Here is a 19,264-nt window from a genome sequence, read left to right on the forward strand (position 1 = left end):
AAACTTTAATTACAAAAACAACAAATATCCCTATCTTTATATAGGCATGTAATTAAAAGTGGGAGAAACAGGATGTCACCCCTCCGAAGACCTCCGATGGTCATATAAGCGATATAAACACAAATATAGATATAAATAGAAAGCGAACTCATGCAATTGGATTTTTCTAGGTCTGTTTAATTTCATATTATAGATTAAAAATATATGTTTATCATCGTTTTTACCTGTATAAGAATGATTTTTTGAAGATCGAAGCAGTCAATCAAATGGTTTACCTTTGTTTCACTTTCAATGTTTACATTTCTTTCCTTTAAATAACCGAGCACGCACTATTCATGCGTTATCCAACTCTAGGTAAGGGGTTAAATTGAAGTTCATATGAATACGGATTCAATGAGGTCGAATTCTTTACTTGTAAGTGAATAATTCATCATCGATGTTTCTTAGCTGAATTTAACAAAATTGAACCAAACTGGTTACTAAAAGCGAATTATTATTTCACTATTTCACTTTCAATAATGATTTAAAAAAATCATACTTTAGATTTTTTATATATCTCGTAGCTAATGCCCCTTTAAAAATTTATTTATTGTAACATATCTGTATGATTTTTACGAGTATTACAAAATGTTTGCCACTCTCAAATACATTTTTGCCTAGTGTTGACCTAAATAAAAATTTATTTAATAAAAGTATTACACAGTCAAATATTCTTTTTTAAATGATAATAAACTCATCATCTGCATGTATTTTCTAAATTTTTACCAGTACTGATGATCTTTAACTTTCTCTCTTTTCTGAAATAACACAAATTGGAGATCACCTTTACCGAAAAAATCACACTAGGTGAAATTTATAATAAACGATACAGAATAATTGCACGTTGTGGAAGTCGAGGCTAGGGCAGTAAATACAAACAATCTGTTTGAAAAAATATGGTTGACGTATAAAAATCAAAAGAAGTTTGTAAAAGACTTGCATATTGGATAAGTTGCATTTTAAGAACTCACCAATGTATCTGTTAATTTTTTTTTTAGAATAAATGTGAACTCATATGAAGTTAACTTTATTTTAACCGATGGTAGAAAAAAGACTGTTTAATCAAACAAGCACAACACAGTTTATAGAATTCTCAAAAATAATTCTTCTACCTGTCTTTGCGTTTCTACCGATAAGATTATATGTAACACTGTATTCCACGATAATGGTCATTGCTTTCTGGTGTAAATTATCACGAGAGCTATCACTATCATTTGGTGTCCGCATTGCATTCACAGACCTCATAAAGGAGTGAGGGAAAGATACCAAAGGGACATTCAAACTTATATCCATAATGAGTTTATTCAAAAGTCAAAATTAACTGACAACATCATGGCAAAAAACGAAAAAGCCCAAAAAGACAAACACCTGTATACAAAACACAACATAGAGAACTAAAGACTGAGCAACACAAACGGTTAACCCCATGAAACAGGGGTTGATCTCAGGTGCTCTGGGAGGGTAAGCAGATCCTGCTCCACATGTGACATCTGCCATGCTATTCATGTAAGTACAAACCCGGTGATCAATCTTATTCGGTAGATCACATTTCTGGAAAAGGGGACGGGATTGTAGTTATTATAATTGGAACATATTCGACGTCATTTGTGAAACAGATATTCCATAACAATTAACCAATTTGTGATAGTGTTCGTAAAAGTTTTGAACGGATTATTTCAACCCCACCTTTTCGAACTCTTGGTGTAATAGCTTTCTTGTGAACAGAAACCCTCTATTAAGGAAATCATGATAGAAAATGCGAGCCCTTGAATATCGTATCATCATATACTCCATACGCAGCGCTGCTGGAAAGTATTTATTTCCATGACACAATTAGGTCCAAAAGGATTAATGTTTAAAAGGTACTGTTCAACAATTCTGAGTTCGTTCAAAGAAGAATGGCCACTTTCCCTAGTATTTGTTACACCAACAGTGTAAAATTCAATAACATTACTTTAACTTTATTAAAATCTCATAAACCGATTAACAAGACAAAGCAAAGTAACCAATACATCCTGAGTGAACCACTTGCACTCGAAAAGAAGCAAGAATGGGTGCGTTGAAAGAGTTAGCGTATCCTGCTATACATGCATCACCAGACATATACTAGTAAATTCACACTCAGTAAACATGTCACAATCGGGAATAAGACACAATCGGTAAAATTACCAAATCACAACAAGAATATACTGGTACCTAAAGATCTAAAACCGCGAAAACATGTCCTAGAGAGTTAAGACATTGACACATCGTATCGGTTAACTAAGTTGTGTTGTTGACCATTAAACTTACGCAGTATCGATTTCAGTTGTTCTTCCTTCTAACTCTATGTGAGCATTTTTTGTGTAAGGAGCATACACATGTAAATGAAGCCCATATAGAATAAACATGCACTAGCGTAACGTATTAACTAAGTGATGTAAACCACATACGATGAGGAAAAAGGGTATGTTATTGCTTAGAAAGTTCACACAAGGAAAGCTGAAATCATCACGTTTGTCATAGATTGTAGTTTGAAGCCATTAATCGGTTTAAAGATCCAGGGAAAGATCAACATATGATGCAAACATTCTACTTTCGGTAGTATCCAAAATTTCCATTTCAGTAGGATATATATGTAGCACTCTTCGAAATATGGGTTATTGAGTGACAGAGCATTTCCAATATCTGAAAGGAAAATTCCTTTTGCTTTTGTTTTTAATCCTCTGTGTTCTTGTTCATGTTATTGTGTGAAGTCCTTATGATCTTTTATTGCGAAGTTCAACCTTTATTTAATCATTTTCAAAGACAGTTCAAAGAAAGTATCTTTCTTATAAACTTTGCGTTTAATTCTATTTTCCATATCATAAAATTATACTAGTAGAATATGCGTCTTACAGTATTTCAGAAAATATAAAATTGAGAATGGAAATGGGGAATGTGTCAAAGAGACAACAACCCGACCAAATTAAAAACAACAGCAGAGGGTCACCAACAGGTCTTCAATGTAGCGAGAAATTCTCGCACCCGGAGGCGTCCTTCAGCTGGCCCCTAAACAAATATATACTACTCCAGTGATAATGAACGCCATACTAATTTCCAAATTGTACACAAGAAACAAAAATTAAAATAATACAAGACTAACAAAGGCCAGAGGCTCCTGACTTGGGACAGGCGCACAAATGCGGCGGGGTTAAACATGTTTGTGAGATCTCAACCCTCCCCTTATACCTCTAACCAATGTAGAAAAGTAAACGCATAACAATACGCACATTACAATTCAGTTCAAGAGAAGTCCGAGTCTGATGTCAGAAGATGTAACCAAAGAAAATAAACAAAATGACAATAATACATAAATAACAACAGACTACTAGCAGTTAACTGACATGCCAGCTCCAGACTTCAGTTAAACTGACTGAAAGATTATGATTTCATCATATGAACATCAGGCACAATCCTTCCCGTTAGGGGTTTAGTATCATACCATCATAACATATATGAGAAGAACATAACCCGTGTCATGCCAACAACTGTTTTTAGAATAAATGTGTTTAGTTCCGATGCAAAGACCTTATCAGTGACTCAATATTAACAACAAAATATGCAATCTTTAATGACTTGACAACAGTGTCGTAATTATATCCCTTCTTAATAAGTCTATTCAAAGGTTTTGTAAGTTTCTGAGGTGAATACTGACACCTTTGTGCTTTATAAAGAATATTTCCATAAAAAAATGGATGTGAAATACCTGAACGTATTAGAAGTCTGCATGTTGAGCTATATTTACGAATGATGTCTTTATACCGATGATAAAATTTAGTAAATGTTTTGACTAGTTTGTGATATCGAAAACCCTGGTGTAATAATTTTTCAGTAATACATAAAGGAGTAGGTCCAGTAAGACCCCTTTTTGGCCCCAAAATATAGCAGTTTTACAAAATTGTTAAAATGTAAACTTTTAGTCATTTATTGGATAGTAGAAAGGTTCTGCTACATAAATATGGGCTCTTTTTGCCAATACAATGCACATATATTGAGAACTAGCACCATTAATTCATGCTAAATTACTGAAATCTTCACAATTCCAGCATTTTAGTTAAATTTTAGACGGTTTCCGTGTAAAACGAAAGTGGCCGCATTCGTGTTCATCCAAAATATTGAAATGGAAGTTGTATTTAATGATAATACATAACATATAAAGATTGAGGATGAACACGGATGCGGCCACTTTCGTTTTTGACAAAAACCATCTGAAAAGTGAAATTTTTTCGCATATTTGGTAGATTTCTCATATTTGAGCCAGATTCGGATCGTTTTTAATGACTAAATAAGTTAAAATCTTTCACATAAATTAATTGCATCATATGAAATAGACACTTAAGTGTTTAAAAAGTGGTCAAAATCTTTCGTCAGATGAAACTGAAATTTGAGGTCAAAATCGGTCCTTACCGGACCTACTCCTTTCTTTCGTTAAAATCTAAAACATTGTTACATACATGTACACGTAGTGGGAGATATTATGGACATAATTGTGCAAATCGTGATACAAGCATGAAATTTGGTATAAAGGTTAACTAAATGATACTTATAAAAAATCCGCTGCTGGCCATAAAAAATAATCATTTTTTCAAGATGGCCACCACACATTTTGAAAATGGCGTCATAACAAATTAGCCAATATTTGTTAATCCTTTGAAAGGTGCGTTATATAACAGTCTCCGGGACAAGTTTGCAATTCCGCTGAGTGCAAAAGTTGTCACCTTAATTTTTGGAGTTAAGTCAAAATGAAGTTGATAACTTGGTTTGTATTGGTTCCCTGATATTTGTCCTAAAATTTTTTGGCTCTAGCACCACTGTTGAAAAAGATATGCCCCTTTTTTCAACAATTTCCTCAGAGGAAAAGTAGTTTTCCTCAAGGGAAATCAAATTTCCCTAAAGGAAAAAGATTTTTCCTCAAGGGAAATTGTTTTTTCCTCAAGGGAAAAAGATTTCCCTTAGGGAATTTGCTGCATAAATATTTCCTTTGTTAGATTTGATAAAAAGAAAATGACAGTTCATAAATAACGACTAGACAATACATTAATGAAACTTAAGTTGACTTCCGGTTTCAAAATGTCGGCTAACGAGTCAAAAATTTCGATTTTTTTTTACTTTCAAGCAATTTCACAAGGGATTTTAATCCATGAAAGATGTGTTATGTATAATTCAATGTAAGATATGATAAAACGTTAAAAACAGCTCCTTAGTACGACAGACAAAACAACACATAACTGAAGAAAAATAGTGGTTTCCAGTTCCAAATTAGATGCAAATACGTAAAAAATATTTTAATAATTTTCATCCATTTAACAAGTAATAACACAAGCATGAAATACAAGCATGAAATTTGGTATACAGGTGGACTAAACGATAATTAAGAGAAAGCAGGTGCTGGCCATAACAAATTTCCATTTTTTCAAGATGGCCACCGATCATTTTGCAAATGGCGTCATATCCAGTTGTAAATCTTTAAAAGTTGTGTTTCAGGTATAATTCAATGTAAGGTTTTATTAGGCGTAAATTACAGTTCCTAAAGTACGGAAAAACAACACATAAATGACAAAAAAGAGTGATTTCCGGTTTCAAAATGGCGGCAAAATTTTTGAAAATGTATTTTTTTTTATAATTTTCATCAACCATGTCAACTTAACAAGTGATATCACATTCTTTGTTAAGATTAAATGCCTAGTTTTGTTAGAAAGACAGGTTAGTTATCTTATAGTTATCTGACAGTAGCCAATAACAAAACTCGTACAAGGAAGGACAGAACGGTACCATTTACAGTCACCAACACAAATGGATTTTTCGCCTCCTCATTTCAAAAGTTCCCGACAGGAGGATGCAACTTTAACGGTAGCCGAAGAAGTCCTCGATTTTTTTCTTCATCCAACCCAAGTGTTCATGAATTGGTATATAAATCAGGCCGAGCCCAAACTTATCCTCCTTGATACGCTGCTCTTTGGGTGTGCTCCTAAAAAAAACCTCTTGTAGGCGGAATTACATCACAATGCCGCTGCTTCCTGGGTAAAAATTTACATCGTACCTCGTTAACAGCAATTAGTGATGTTGTTCTGTCATACATGATGCAAACAAATGCTTCTTTTATGTCCTTGTATGTGTCTTTATACTTCAGCAAAAAAATAAGTACGTCCCTTACATGTTGAAAGACTTCCTATGTCATCCAAACTGACCTATTCCCTTAGTGTCACATGCACTGAATGTATGAATGAAAGGAAGAGTAGCTACACGAGGACCAAACGCATTTGATATATCACGTACAGGAAGCCATCAAAAGTCTTCATTCTTGCCAAAACCTATTCATTGTTCCACCATATTTAAGGAGTGCTGCAATTCTTAATACTACTACATCTGTGTCGGTGCTACCTTAAATTACCGTCCTACAACAATTTTCATAATCAGGCCGAACATGGACAAACATTCGTATATCTGCTTCTCCATGCGTACAAGGGGTACCTGGAAAGTATCCTTATTAGTCTCTACAGAAGCATTTCTGTCGGCAAGATACTTGAAAAATTTCGTTTCGTTGTCATCTTCATAGAGAAAACTACTCCAGAACCCAACTTTTGTCTTCTCACATCTAGCCTTTCAATGATTCATTTAGTAAATCTAACACAATATCTACTCTTGAATACTTATCGATGCAAGATTTTATTTAAGGCCGTATAACACAATTGAAAAATCATCCAATATTGTTTCCCTACAAGGTGGCCTGTAATTAACCATTGCTGCTCTATCAACGATAAATGCGTCAGAATTTGGATCTGCAAATTACAAAATGCTTCAAGTTTATCCATTTGTACCGATTTAATACCACTGTTTAAAATGACATCCGAAGACAAAAACGGAGGAGCAGTTTGTCTTTATGGATTAAGAAATATTCCAAATCAATTTGTCCACTGCGACAAAATATAAAAGTCTAGAAAAGATATCTAAGAGCTCTAGCTTTGTTTTTTTACAAAAACGTCTACAGTTTTATTTTACCGACATAATAGGAGTTGTTCTTTTTAATCTGGTTATAAGAAACCGGTTCTCCTTCGTTTTGTATTTGCTTCAAACGATCTTCAAATTATTTGCCTTTGATCTTTTTAAAGAAACCCTTGTGTGTTCATTAAGTCGTTCATCTATTATAAAATGCCTCAAACCACTAGATCTTGCAAATTTATCTGATAGTCTACTGACTTCTGGTCTAACTACCATCAATACGTCTTAATGAGGTCTTCGGTTAAACCTATGACAACACATCGCCCTTTACATTTGCATTATTCTGTTTTTGTCTGATCAATTGTTTTATAAGAAAAATATTTTCTGGTCTTACGTACAGTAAAATTATCATTTTCAAAATCAATTGCCACCTGTGGGTGACTTCAGAGAAGGGAAGCCATATCTCGGAGAATGTCGGTCGCGATCGAGAATATGTTACACGATCAAGACCTAAATTAATACAGTATCATGCTTTATATGGACTGTTTGTACAAAATCTGACTCATGAAATAAGCATACTACCAAATTCACAAGAAGTTCTTATTTTATAATTGAACGCCAGGAACTGAACTGTGGTAGAGATGACTATATTTTCTTACGCCAGTCTATCAAATCATTGAACGTCACAGAGTCATGACATGATTATAGTTTCTGTGTTTAGCTTTCTTAAGCCGATGTATACCTTTCAAGCTAAAACACATAGAGTTATCTGATGCGCGTGTCTAGTCCTAGATACATTTGAACATGCATACAAGAATATGCCGTTCTAGGTGTTGCAATAATGGTTTAAGTGAGGACACATGACACATGTGTCCATCTACCTTCACGTAATATATCACCCAGAATTTTATAACAAGTCATTTCAATGTGAAATCCACCTTACATGACGATAAACTTATCTTCTCTGTACAAATCAGGCAATTCCCACTGAATATCCATTACCAAAAGTGGCTGATCTGCCGTTACTATTGATGTTTTTCTCGTTTTTACCACATTTTCCGTCTTATCCATTAAATACCTGATCATTGCAACTGAATTGGCTTGTTTTTAAACAGTGGCATCATAGATTTTACACTTACTTGCTTTTTAGAGTAATGAGATGAACTACGATGTATACCAGTTTGCCCTGGTAGCGCATACAAATCACTCATTATGTCTATAAATAGTTTGCGCATGCGCAAAATTGTTAAATCATGTGTGTCATAACCTTCAAAAATGTTATCAAACCAAATCATAATATCATTCAAAATCCCAAATCATTTATTTTATTGTAAATAGTTAAAATATTTTTAAATGAATTTTGTTATATTTTCGCGCATGCTCAAACCCTGTATGTGTCAAATACTCATGTCTAGTGAATTATTCACATGTAAAGAAGGTAGCTACCAAACCTGACAGCTGCTTTTCACTAAAAGAAGGTAAACGAAAAGTTTTCTAGAAAAAATCAGTATTTTCAAACTGAAAAAACAGCCATTTTAGAAAACGGCGGTGGCCATCTTGAAAAAATGATTTATTTTAATGGCCACCAGTTGTTTCTTTAAAAGTATATACTAATGATGCTTTGTGGTTATTTTCATGCTTGTATCATCATTTGCACAATTCCCTCGATTTTGCCTGCTAATATCTTCCACAAACGAGCGAATCGTACAAGTTGAGATATATAAACAAGGGAACGTCACCATCTAAAAACGGATAATTAACGATAGGAAATGAAAAATCATCCCTTTTATCATAAATTTTAGTATTCAGCTTTCCATTAGTGATATAGATATCAAGATCGAGAAAAGGGCAGTGGTCATTGTTAGTATTAGCTTTATTTAAAGTAAGTTCAACAGGATAAATTTCATTAATATACATACTGAAGTCATCATTATTGAGAGCCAAAATATCATCCAAATATCTAAAAGTATTATTAAATGTGTTTATCAGATGTTGTTTCGATGGGTCTTTGCTTATTTTTGTCATAAATTGTAACTCATAAAAATACAAAAACAGTTCCGCAATAAGTGGTGCACAGTTAGTCCCCATTGGAATTCCGATAATCTGACGATATACGGAATCCCCAAAGCGAACAAAAATGTTATCTAGTAAAAATTCAAGGGCATATATAGTATCAAAGCATGTCCAATTAACATAGTTTTTTTATTTATTGCTACTAAAAAATGACCTAAAAGAGTTTGAACATATATATTCACATTCTGATTTTTTGAATGCCCATTTAATTAGGTGTGTGAATTTTTTCTTAATGAGAATATGAGGCAATGTGGTATACAGGGTAGAAAAATCAAAACTTTGAACAGATTCTAAATCACCAATATAAGCATGCAATTTATCAAGTACTTCCAACGAGTTCTTGACACTCCAAAAGTAATTTATTCCACTATTTTCGAAGGCCTTATTTGAACAATTTATTATCAGGTTTTTAATTGTACCAAGTGTGCTGGTAAGAAGAATAGACAGTTTAGTAGTTGAACAATGGCTTGAAGACGAAATAAATCTATATTTGTAAGGTGTTTTGTGTAGCTTCGGAAGCCAATACATAATTGGGACTTTCATTGTATTTGGCTCTGCTTGTAAAGCGCTGGCCAAAAGTTTATGTTTGTTACAGATTTCGTTTTCTGAAAATGGAGTCAGTTGGAATGTTGGTGAATTGGTGATTTCCTTTTTCAGAACCTCTATGTAAAATTTACGTCAAACAATAATAATATTATTAGCAGCTTTATCGGCCGGGACAAAAACAAATTCCTTGGCTAGTTCTTTTAGTTTATGTTTGATACGAGAAATAGGTTTATTGTGGTTATTGTTAATAGTAAAATGTTCTTTAAAATGTTGAATACGTATATCAACTATCTTCATTACTGAATTAAAAAAAGAATCCAAAGATTTTTTGTCAGCTTTTTCCCGTTTTATCCATTTCATACAGTAAGTATGGAGTGAGTCGTGGATGATATTACGACACTCATTCCAATTAATAATTGACGGGGGACGATATTTAGGTCCTTTATTGAGGAATGATTTTAACTCTCGGTCTTGAACGATGTTAAGATCTCCTGTTATAACATGGGAAATGGGTCCATAAATATATTCGGAATTACTGCAATTACATGAAGTATGTATATTTTCACTGATATTAACATCTTTACACAATTGACTATAATTAAACACAAATTTCCGGGTAGATTTCTTGTAAATATAACAAATAAGAGGTAGCTCAGTATTGTCAAAATATGCAGGAATTTGTTCTTTAACAGAATGGTCGTTAAATATACCGGAAATATTTACAAAATCAAAGCCTTTATTGACATACTTAATTTTAATAAAATGTTTTTTATGATCTCCAGGGCGATCAATTTTGGGAAATAATTTAGAATAACAATATGCCATAATAGTTTGAACAATTTCATATTTAGGACTGCTATATGAAATTTTATTTAACTTATTAACCGGTAACGAACAGATTTTTGCTAACAGATAATGTCTGCCGTTGTTTTTTGAAATAGAAATTAGATCAAAAATATTGGTATGATTGGTCCGAAATTTTCTTTGATTGCGATTTGTTCTACGACCGTGAGAACGTTTTTTACGAACAGTTTTAGAAACTATATCCAAAATGTTAACGGAATTGGTTCTAGATATATTACCAATTCCCATGATATTATCATTTAGACCGAGAGGGTAAACTGTCTGTAATTTTTTAATCCAATTTAATTCAATTATCTTCCGTGATTGTACAAACTTTGAATGCGATTCACCAGGCTGCTTATTTACTACTTCTAAAGGTTGAACTGCTAAATATTTAAAAGGATGGTTGTGCTTCTTAAGGTGTTGGTAAATGATACTTTTGAATTTATTGGGTCTTTTAAAACGATACAGATGTTCTTGAGTGCGTTTAGATAAATATCGTCCAGTTTCTCCTACGTACTGAATACCACACCCCGGTTTGTTTCATGTGAGTAAATAAATAATACTGTTTGTTTTTCAAGTTATATCAGTTTCAAAATTTAAAGAAAATGTGCGACCATTAAACGTGGACCTTACCGTATTGTTGGTGGAAAGACGGGGACATGTAAGTCACATTTTGGCATGACACTTATCGATAGAAGGGTAACCACGATTTTTATTGTTAAAAATGTTAGCGATGGTAGTATTTTTAGATAACCGATTTTGAAGATTGAGACGTGTAGATACCCTTTGAACAAGTTTAGTATTTAGTAATTTTCCATTTCTAAGCTTCATAATTGTTTTGTTAGTGAATTATATAATAAAGGAGCAAAGATTGGCGTCCAGAATATGAACCAGCATACAATAATTTAAGTTCTATAAAATGGATAAATTTGTTCGGCTAAAAATGTCAAACGCTATCAGTATTAATTACCCGATAAAGATAGGGTATATCAGGGTAGGACTGATGGCTGACTAAATAGTAGAATGGGGCTGAATATTGAAATACTACTTTTTGATAAATATTCCTAAAGTAATGAACTAGAGCAGTTCTCACTCGGACACACACTCCATAATCTAGTATATGAATATATACTAGTCAACAAAAGAAACGATACACGACTTTGAAATAAAATTCATCAAAAAGTATTAAATATAAAACAAAATGAGATACACAATTTTAAAGAGCTTTCATTTGCAATGTATGCACATGTGTTAATGAAAATCAAAACTTGTCGGAAAGTATCTACATTCCGTGTAAACGATTATAGGCTGCAAATTAGTTTTGCGGAAAGTTGAAGAAAAATCGACACGTAATTTTCTAAGTACTAAATAAAATTTGAAATTTGTTTAAAACTATTCAATATGCTTATCAAGTTGTATTGCATGTTGTAACTAATGGGTTAAAATATTTTTTTTTTTTCAATTTTTTGGGGAAAAAAGGTTTTTTTTGAAATCTCAAAAAATGCAAAACAAAAAATCATTTTTGTCTCAAATCAATGCTTTAGATATGAAAACAACACACAGTAAATTTTGAACCTTTCGGATTAGTTTTAAAATTGTGACCGCTTTTTGAATATCACTTTACACATACTGTCTATGGTAAATCAGTTGATAATGTATACATTTTAACGATTTCTCGTGGGGCCCAACTTTGCTTAACAAATAAACGAAGAAACTGTTTGATTTTTAAAAACAATTTGATGGCAAACATTGTCTTTACCTTTAAATGAGGGGTTGGCATCATTAGTTGGAACTTCTGTTTTTCAAATTGTCGTTTTATGTAAATTTTGTAAATAAAAAAAAAAATCGCCAAAAAAAGTCACGAAAGCAAAAACATATTTTTTTTAAACGGATTTATATTTCCATAATGATTAAGTATTACTACCTTCAATATTGGTCCTATAAACGGAAAACTTTATCTTTAATTTGAAAAAAAGTCTTGTATCGTTTCTTTTGTTGACTAGTATATATATAAATATTTTAGTTTAACATGCCAAAGTTGTATATATGTTTACTGGTTTACTTTTATAAATTGTGACTTGTATGGAGAGTTGTTTCATTGGCACTCATACATGTACCATATCTTCTTATATCTATTTACAAAGGGATATACAATTATTGACTGTTGAATATATGGCTTTGCATATTTTTTCAAACTACGATATAATCTGTTGTTGTTTAACTGGGTAATTTTGATTAAGTTCTTTGTTTCTTCTCTTTGTTTCTTTTTTCTTTTTCCCTTTTTCACCAAAGGGGCTGCATTATATGCTTTTTCATACCTACTTCTTGAATGACGCATGTTTACCTTTTACAACGGTTGTTACAAAATATCATATGATCTGGCAAATGGGTGGACTCTGAATAACTTAATTTCACAACTTCTTGTTTTTTTTCTTGTAAATTCTATATGATATTAATGAATTGGAAACTGATATAAACTAAGATTTTGCTAAATAAATCATGTTATTGCAAATAAAAAAGTAATTTATCTTTTAAATTACACCTTTCTTTGTCGACCAAGGTCTTAATACTTATATCAACTTAAAAAAAGTAAAAAATCACCGGTCATTATTAAGATGTAAGCAGAAAACTATAATTTCAAAAGTTAATAACTATCAGTTTTTCAAAAATATCTATTTTTCATTAATTTGTTAGTCTTTATAATCAAAACTAGTACAATGAAACATTTGATAGTGTCTTTTTATTTATATTTGAGTTGTAAGTTATATGATAAACAACAAACTATCTCTTTTGCATTGCAATGACATGACATCTGACGACAGCTTTGTTTTTTGTAGAATACGCACAGTTTTTCTGTCCAAAAGTATCACATAAACTTAAAACAATTGCCAGATACAAGCGTCAAAAATGCAATTCTTGTTTGTTTTTGTTTTTCTTGTTCTTAATTCAATTACAACTGGACATGATTTACAGTGTTGCAAGAAATTAGAATCGAAGATATATCGTAACACTGCATTACTGAAAGAACTACTCCGCCGACACCCAAAAGGTATGTACAATCTTTAATCTATATTGCAAGAGGTATTTTTAAGTGGTATTTCTGTAGTTGTAAAAATACCAGTTCTGAACGCAAGATAGTGAGACTGTATATATATCTTTAGACTCAAGAGCTCACAAAAAATCAACTTCAATTGTAAGTGTGATCGTTCATAATGAATTAACTTGACAATGGAGAATGCTGTGTCTTCTTTCTTCATTTAGTATTGTGAAAGGATACGACCATGTGATATTCGGATGGTAGAGGAGGATGTTTTTGACGATCGACATTTCATTTTCATCAATTGCTATGAATGCTTTTTTTCCCCCGTGACAATGAGGAAATAGCACGAACTCCAAAAGAAGGTAGACTGGGTGTGTCAATGAAGTAAGCGTCTCTTGCTATGCATGCGTGTCTTTGTTTCACTAATCAGACGACTTTTCGAGTATTCTAAGATATCAGACAACGAACATATGTCTGTCATTAGTTGAGACACAGACAAGTTGTTTTGTCAATCAATTGATGATGATGACCGTAAAACGTATTAAGTGCCGATTGTGTCTGACTTGATGCTGACCTAAACAGAAGATGGATTAAACCTGTGTTACGTTCGCCCTTTCCCCACCCCCTTTGTTGACAAGGTGACATTCATAAAACTAGAGGCTCTAAAGAGCCTGTGTCGCTCACCTTGGTATATATGAATATTAAACAAAAGAAGCAGATAGATTCATGAAAAAATTGTGTTTTGGTGATGGTGATGTGTTTGTACATCTTACTTTACTGAACATTCTTGCTGCTTACAATTATCTCTATCTTTAATGAACTTGGCCCAGTAGTTTCAGTGGAAAATGTTAGTAAAAATTTACAAATTTTATGAAAATTGTTAAAAATTGACTATGAAGGACAATTACTCCTTAGGGGGTCAATTGACCATTTCAGTCATGTTGACTTATTTGTAAATCTTACTTTTCTGAACATTATTGCTGTTTACAGATTGTCTCTACATGTATCTATAATAGTATTCAAGATAATAACCAAAAACATCAAAATTTCCTTAAACTTACCAATTTAGGGGCAGCAACTAAACAACGGGTTGTCCGATTCATCTGAAAATTTAAGGGCAGATAGATCTTGACCTGATAAACAATTTAACCCCATGTCAGATTTGCTCTAAATGCTTTGGTTTTTGAGTTATAAGCCAAAAACTGCATTTTACCCCATTGTTCTATTTTTAGCCGTAGTGGCCATCTTGGTTGGATGGGAGGTCACTGTTCACATTTTTTAAACTAAATACCCCAAAAATGATTGTGGCCAAGTTTGGATTATTTAACCTAGTAGTTTCAGAGGATTTTTTGTAAAAGATTACTAAGATTTAAAAAAAATGGTTAAAAATTGACTATAAAGGGCAATAACTCTAAAGGGGTCATCTGACCATTTTGGTCATGTTGACTTATTTTTAAATCTTACTTTGCTGAACATTATTGCTGTTTACAGTTTATCTCTATCTATAATAATATTCAAGATAATAAACCAAAACAGTAAAATTTCCATAAAATTACCAATTCAGGGGCGGCAACCCAACAACGGGTTGTCCGATATATCTGAAAATTTAAAGGCAAGTAGATTTTGACCTGATGAACAATTTCAACCATGTTAGATTTGCTCTAAATGCTTTGGTTTTTGAGTTATAAGCCAAAAACTGCATTTTACCCCTATGTTCTATTTTAAGCCATGGCGGCCATCTTGGTTGGTTGACCGGGTCACCGGACACATTTTTTAAACTATATACCCCAATGATGATTGTGGCCAAGTTTGGATTAATTTGGCCCAGCAGTTTCAGAGGAGAAGATTTTTGTAAAAGATTACTAAGATTTATAAAAAATGGTTAAAAATTGACTATAAAGGGCAATAACTCCTAAAGGGGTCAACTGACCATTTTGGTCATGTTGACTTATTTTTAAATCTTACTTTGCTGAACATTATTGCTGATTACAGTTTATCTCTATCTATAATAATATTCAAGATAATAAACCAAAACAGTAAAATTTCCATAAAATTACCCATTCAGGGGCGGCAACCCAACAACGGGTTGTCCGATATATCTGAAAATTTAAGGGCAAGTAGATTTTGACCTGATGAACAATTTCACCGAATTAGATTTGCTCTAAATGCTTTGGTTTTTGAGTTATAAGCCAAAAACTGCATTTTACCCCTATGTTCTATTTTAAGCTATGGCGGCCATCTTGGTTGGTTGACCGGGTCACCGGACACATTTTTTAAACTAGATACCCTAATGATGAGTGTGTGGCCAAGTTTGGATTAATTTGGTCCAGCAGTTTCAGAGGAGAAGATTTTTGTAAAAAATTACTAAGATTTACAAAAAATTGTTAAAAATTGACTATAAAGGGCAATAACTCCTAAAGGGGTCAACTGACCATTTTGGTCATGTTGACTTATTTTTAAATCTTACTTTGCTGAACATTATTGCTGTTAACAGTTTATCTCTATCTATAATAATATTCAAGATAATAAACCAAAACAGTAAAATTTCCATAAATTTACCAATTCATGGGCAGCAACCCAACAACGGGTTGTCCGATTCATGTCAAAATTTCAGGGCAGATAGATCTTGACCTGATGAAAAATTTAACCCATGTCAGATTTGCTCTTAATGCTTTGGTTTTTGAGTTATAAGCCAAAAACCGCATTTTACACTTATGTTCTATTTTTAGCCATGGCGGCCATCTTGGTAGGTTGACCGGGTCATTGGACACATTTTTAAAACTAGATACCCCAATGATGATTGTGGCCAAGTTTGGTAAAATTTGGCCCAGTAGTTTCAGAGAAGATTTTTGTAAAAGTTAACGACATCGGACGACGCCGGACGACGACGGACGCCGACGGACGATGGACGACAAACGCCGGACGCAAAGTGATGGGAAAAGCTCACTTGGCCCTTCGGGCCAGGTGAGCTAAAAATTGAAGTCTTTTTTGTTGTTGTTTAGATCCTAGTTTAAAGTTTACCATCAGTTACAATTACAAAAAACAATATTTAGATAGGGAACACACTGTTTTGAATTAGTACTATACGTAATTTCAAGCTAAATATACATGGATATACAATTTCATTCAACAAATCGATTGATAAAATATGATGATAAATACCGGACATCATCAATATATCTGAGCGTCAACTTACGAAATTTGGCAAAGCGATTCTTCTTTTGCATAATAATGTTTAATGTGAATAATGATTCATTGGAATATAAAAAAATGGTAGTTTGGGCTTTAGAATTCAAAGTAAACACATATAGTATAGTACTATCAATCGTCTTTCCTATTCTTAAAGAATGATCTTTATGAAAGGTATTTTTTAACCTCCAGACAGTAAAGAAAATGTTTTATTCATATATGATAATAAACCATTTAACTCTCGCATTATCGTGTTGAATCACGTATGAAAACTACGTAAATCCTTTGCTGATAGGTTAGTTGTATATGCTCTCCTCCATTGCTTACGATTGTGGGTTTGGTCCCACGTTGAAAACCGATGAATTGAACTTGATTTGGATATATTCACAAATATGCGGTCCTAAGGATCCTCTGACACAAAAAAAACTTCAGAACATTATCTTCCACAATAGAGAAGTTATCATATTCTGAATCTATTCAATTCTATAAAAGTCGTGAATACCATCAGGAGAATTCAGAAAAAACTCTGTAATCAATACAAATTATCTACGTGACAAAACAGCACTTACATATACAAAAACATCACTGGCAATTGAAGGTGCCTTACTTGAGACATGCACTTGAACAGCCCTCATTTTAAAATCTTCATCAGTGTAATATTGTTGTATAATAAAACGTGATTGAAAAAAGTACAATTAAAATCTACATCGGAAAAGCAATTAACTGATTTTGATAACTGTACAATGTAGGCACCATATGGCGCAATTAAAACATCAACATTAAAATCAAAACCATTCCAAAGGTTCTGAAATATTGACATCAGTGACTAAACTGATCTAAACTGTGGCTTATATTTCACATGACAATGTCTTTCTATAACTATGATTGATAAAATTGATGTTGATCTCCTTCTCCCCCTCCCCCCACACACAAAAAAAGAAACAACCATTGAACAGCAAAAGTATATATAATTCATAGTTACAACGTTTATCAAGAAGTATATAAGGCAAACAGAAACATTTTGAAAGGCCACTTTCTGTCGCATTAAGCATTTGGTAACCTCTTTTGATATAATGGTGTTTAATTTATTTTATCCTTTTCTATATTTTAAAACATCAAAGAAATCCCTGTAAGGGAAGTTGCGTTCGGTAAGTCATGCAGACAAAGTTCAACCTATTGGGGAGAATATGCTTCAAAGGCAGTTGATGGAGATTTGAATACATATATGCACACTAACAAGGACCAATCACCTTATTGGATTGTTGACCTTGGAAAACCATACCAAATAAAGCAGATAGAAATATTCAACAGAAAGCATGGCGACATAAACACGGGTGAGTTAAGGTTATCTACTTTTCTGTCAGGTGACGTAATATAAATCTATTTAAACACTATTTGACGTTATATGATTCGTTATTTCTGTGTGTGTCTTCTTTTTGCAAAACCTTTCGAAATTATAGTTCTTCAATTTATTTCAACTTTAGTTGGCCTTTTTGACTTTTTTCTTCGGAGCGTCACCCCATGATGATTTGTTTTGTTGACGAAATGCGAATATGACGTACAAATTTTAGGCCTGTTTGTTATATGTTTGTTTTTTATTGACATCTGAATTTGTTTTTATGATTAATTTCTGAAATTTGAAATGATTTTTTTGTCTGCTGTTTACGTTCGTATAAACAATATTCTCTGACTTCTACGCAGGTGTTAAGCCTAGTAGATAATCATACTTCGAAAAAGTGTACAATTGACTTTTTCTATTCAAAATAAGAGGGACATTTCAAACCAACCGTGAGTGTTAAAATTAGAAGATAAGAAATTGAATGCAAACGGATATGCATTGACATGGCAAACAATGAATGACCTATACGAAGAAAAAACATTGAAATAAACTTTAATGTTAGCATATAAAATATAAGATTAGCTCTTAATTTGTTTCAGGATTACGTCTGCGTGACCTGGATATTATTGTTGGTACTTCCCCTTATAACATGCATATGTGTGCCCATTACGCAGGACCAGCTCAACTGGGAGCTCATATTGTGCTTGTATGTCAATATGACGAAAAGGCACGTTATGTGAAGTTGATGTTACGAAGAAGAGATTACTTACATGTGGCGGAAGTAAAAGTGTATGCACTATAGGATAAATCTGGCCAAATAAATCATACCTCAAGCTTTGACTTTTTTTTATAGTTCAAAAAAGTGTTTGTTTATTTTGGTTTTTAAAATTCAAAACATATTGTTAAAAGAAGTTTTTATTTGTGAAACCTAGATCTATATATTTCCGGAGACACAGCTACTTCGGTTATATCGTGGTAACATACTTGTTCCTGAGTTGGTCATTGTTCTTCACAACAGACGATACGAAGGACATTCAAACCTCATTAGTCGAAATTGATATTGATACGCCTTGACAAAAGAAACAAAAAAACCCAAAACAAGTCATCGAAAACACTAACAAACAACAAAACACTACATAAACTGTTTCCAAGTCGAAAGCACCTTTTTTTTAAGTTGATGATACGAGGTATATGCCTTGTTTGATAAATCTGGCTGAATAAATTTTACATTT

General features: G+C 32.8%; 1 long non-coding RNA gene across 1 annotated transcript; it reads left to right on the top strand.

Moving 5' to 3' along the window:
• Positions 1–13,335: 13,335 nt before the first annotated feature.
• On the top strand, positions 13,336–18,869 carry LOC143081778 (uncharacterized). Its single transcript, XR_012980082.1, has 3 exons — positions 13,336–13,513; positions 17,815–18,027; positions 18,632–18,869. It is a non-coding gene; the product is annotated as an uncharacterized LOC143081778 (long non-coding RNA).
• Positions 18,870–19,264: the final 395 nt, after the last annotated feature.

The sequence above is a fragment of the Mytilus galloprovincialis genome, chromosome 7 (assembly GCF_965363235.1).
Source record: "Mytilus galloprovincialis chromosome 7, xbMytGall1.hap1.1, whole genome shotgun sequence".
NCBI classification, from domain to species: Eukaryota; Metazoa; Mollusca; class Bivalvia; order Mytilida; family Mytilidae; genus Mytilus; species Mytilus galloprovincialis.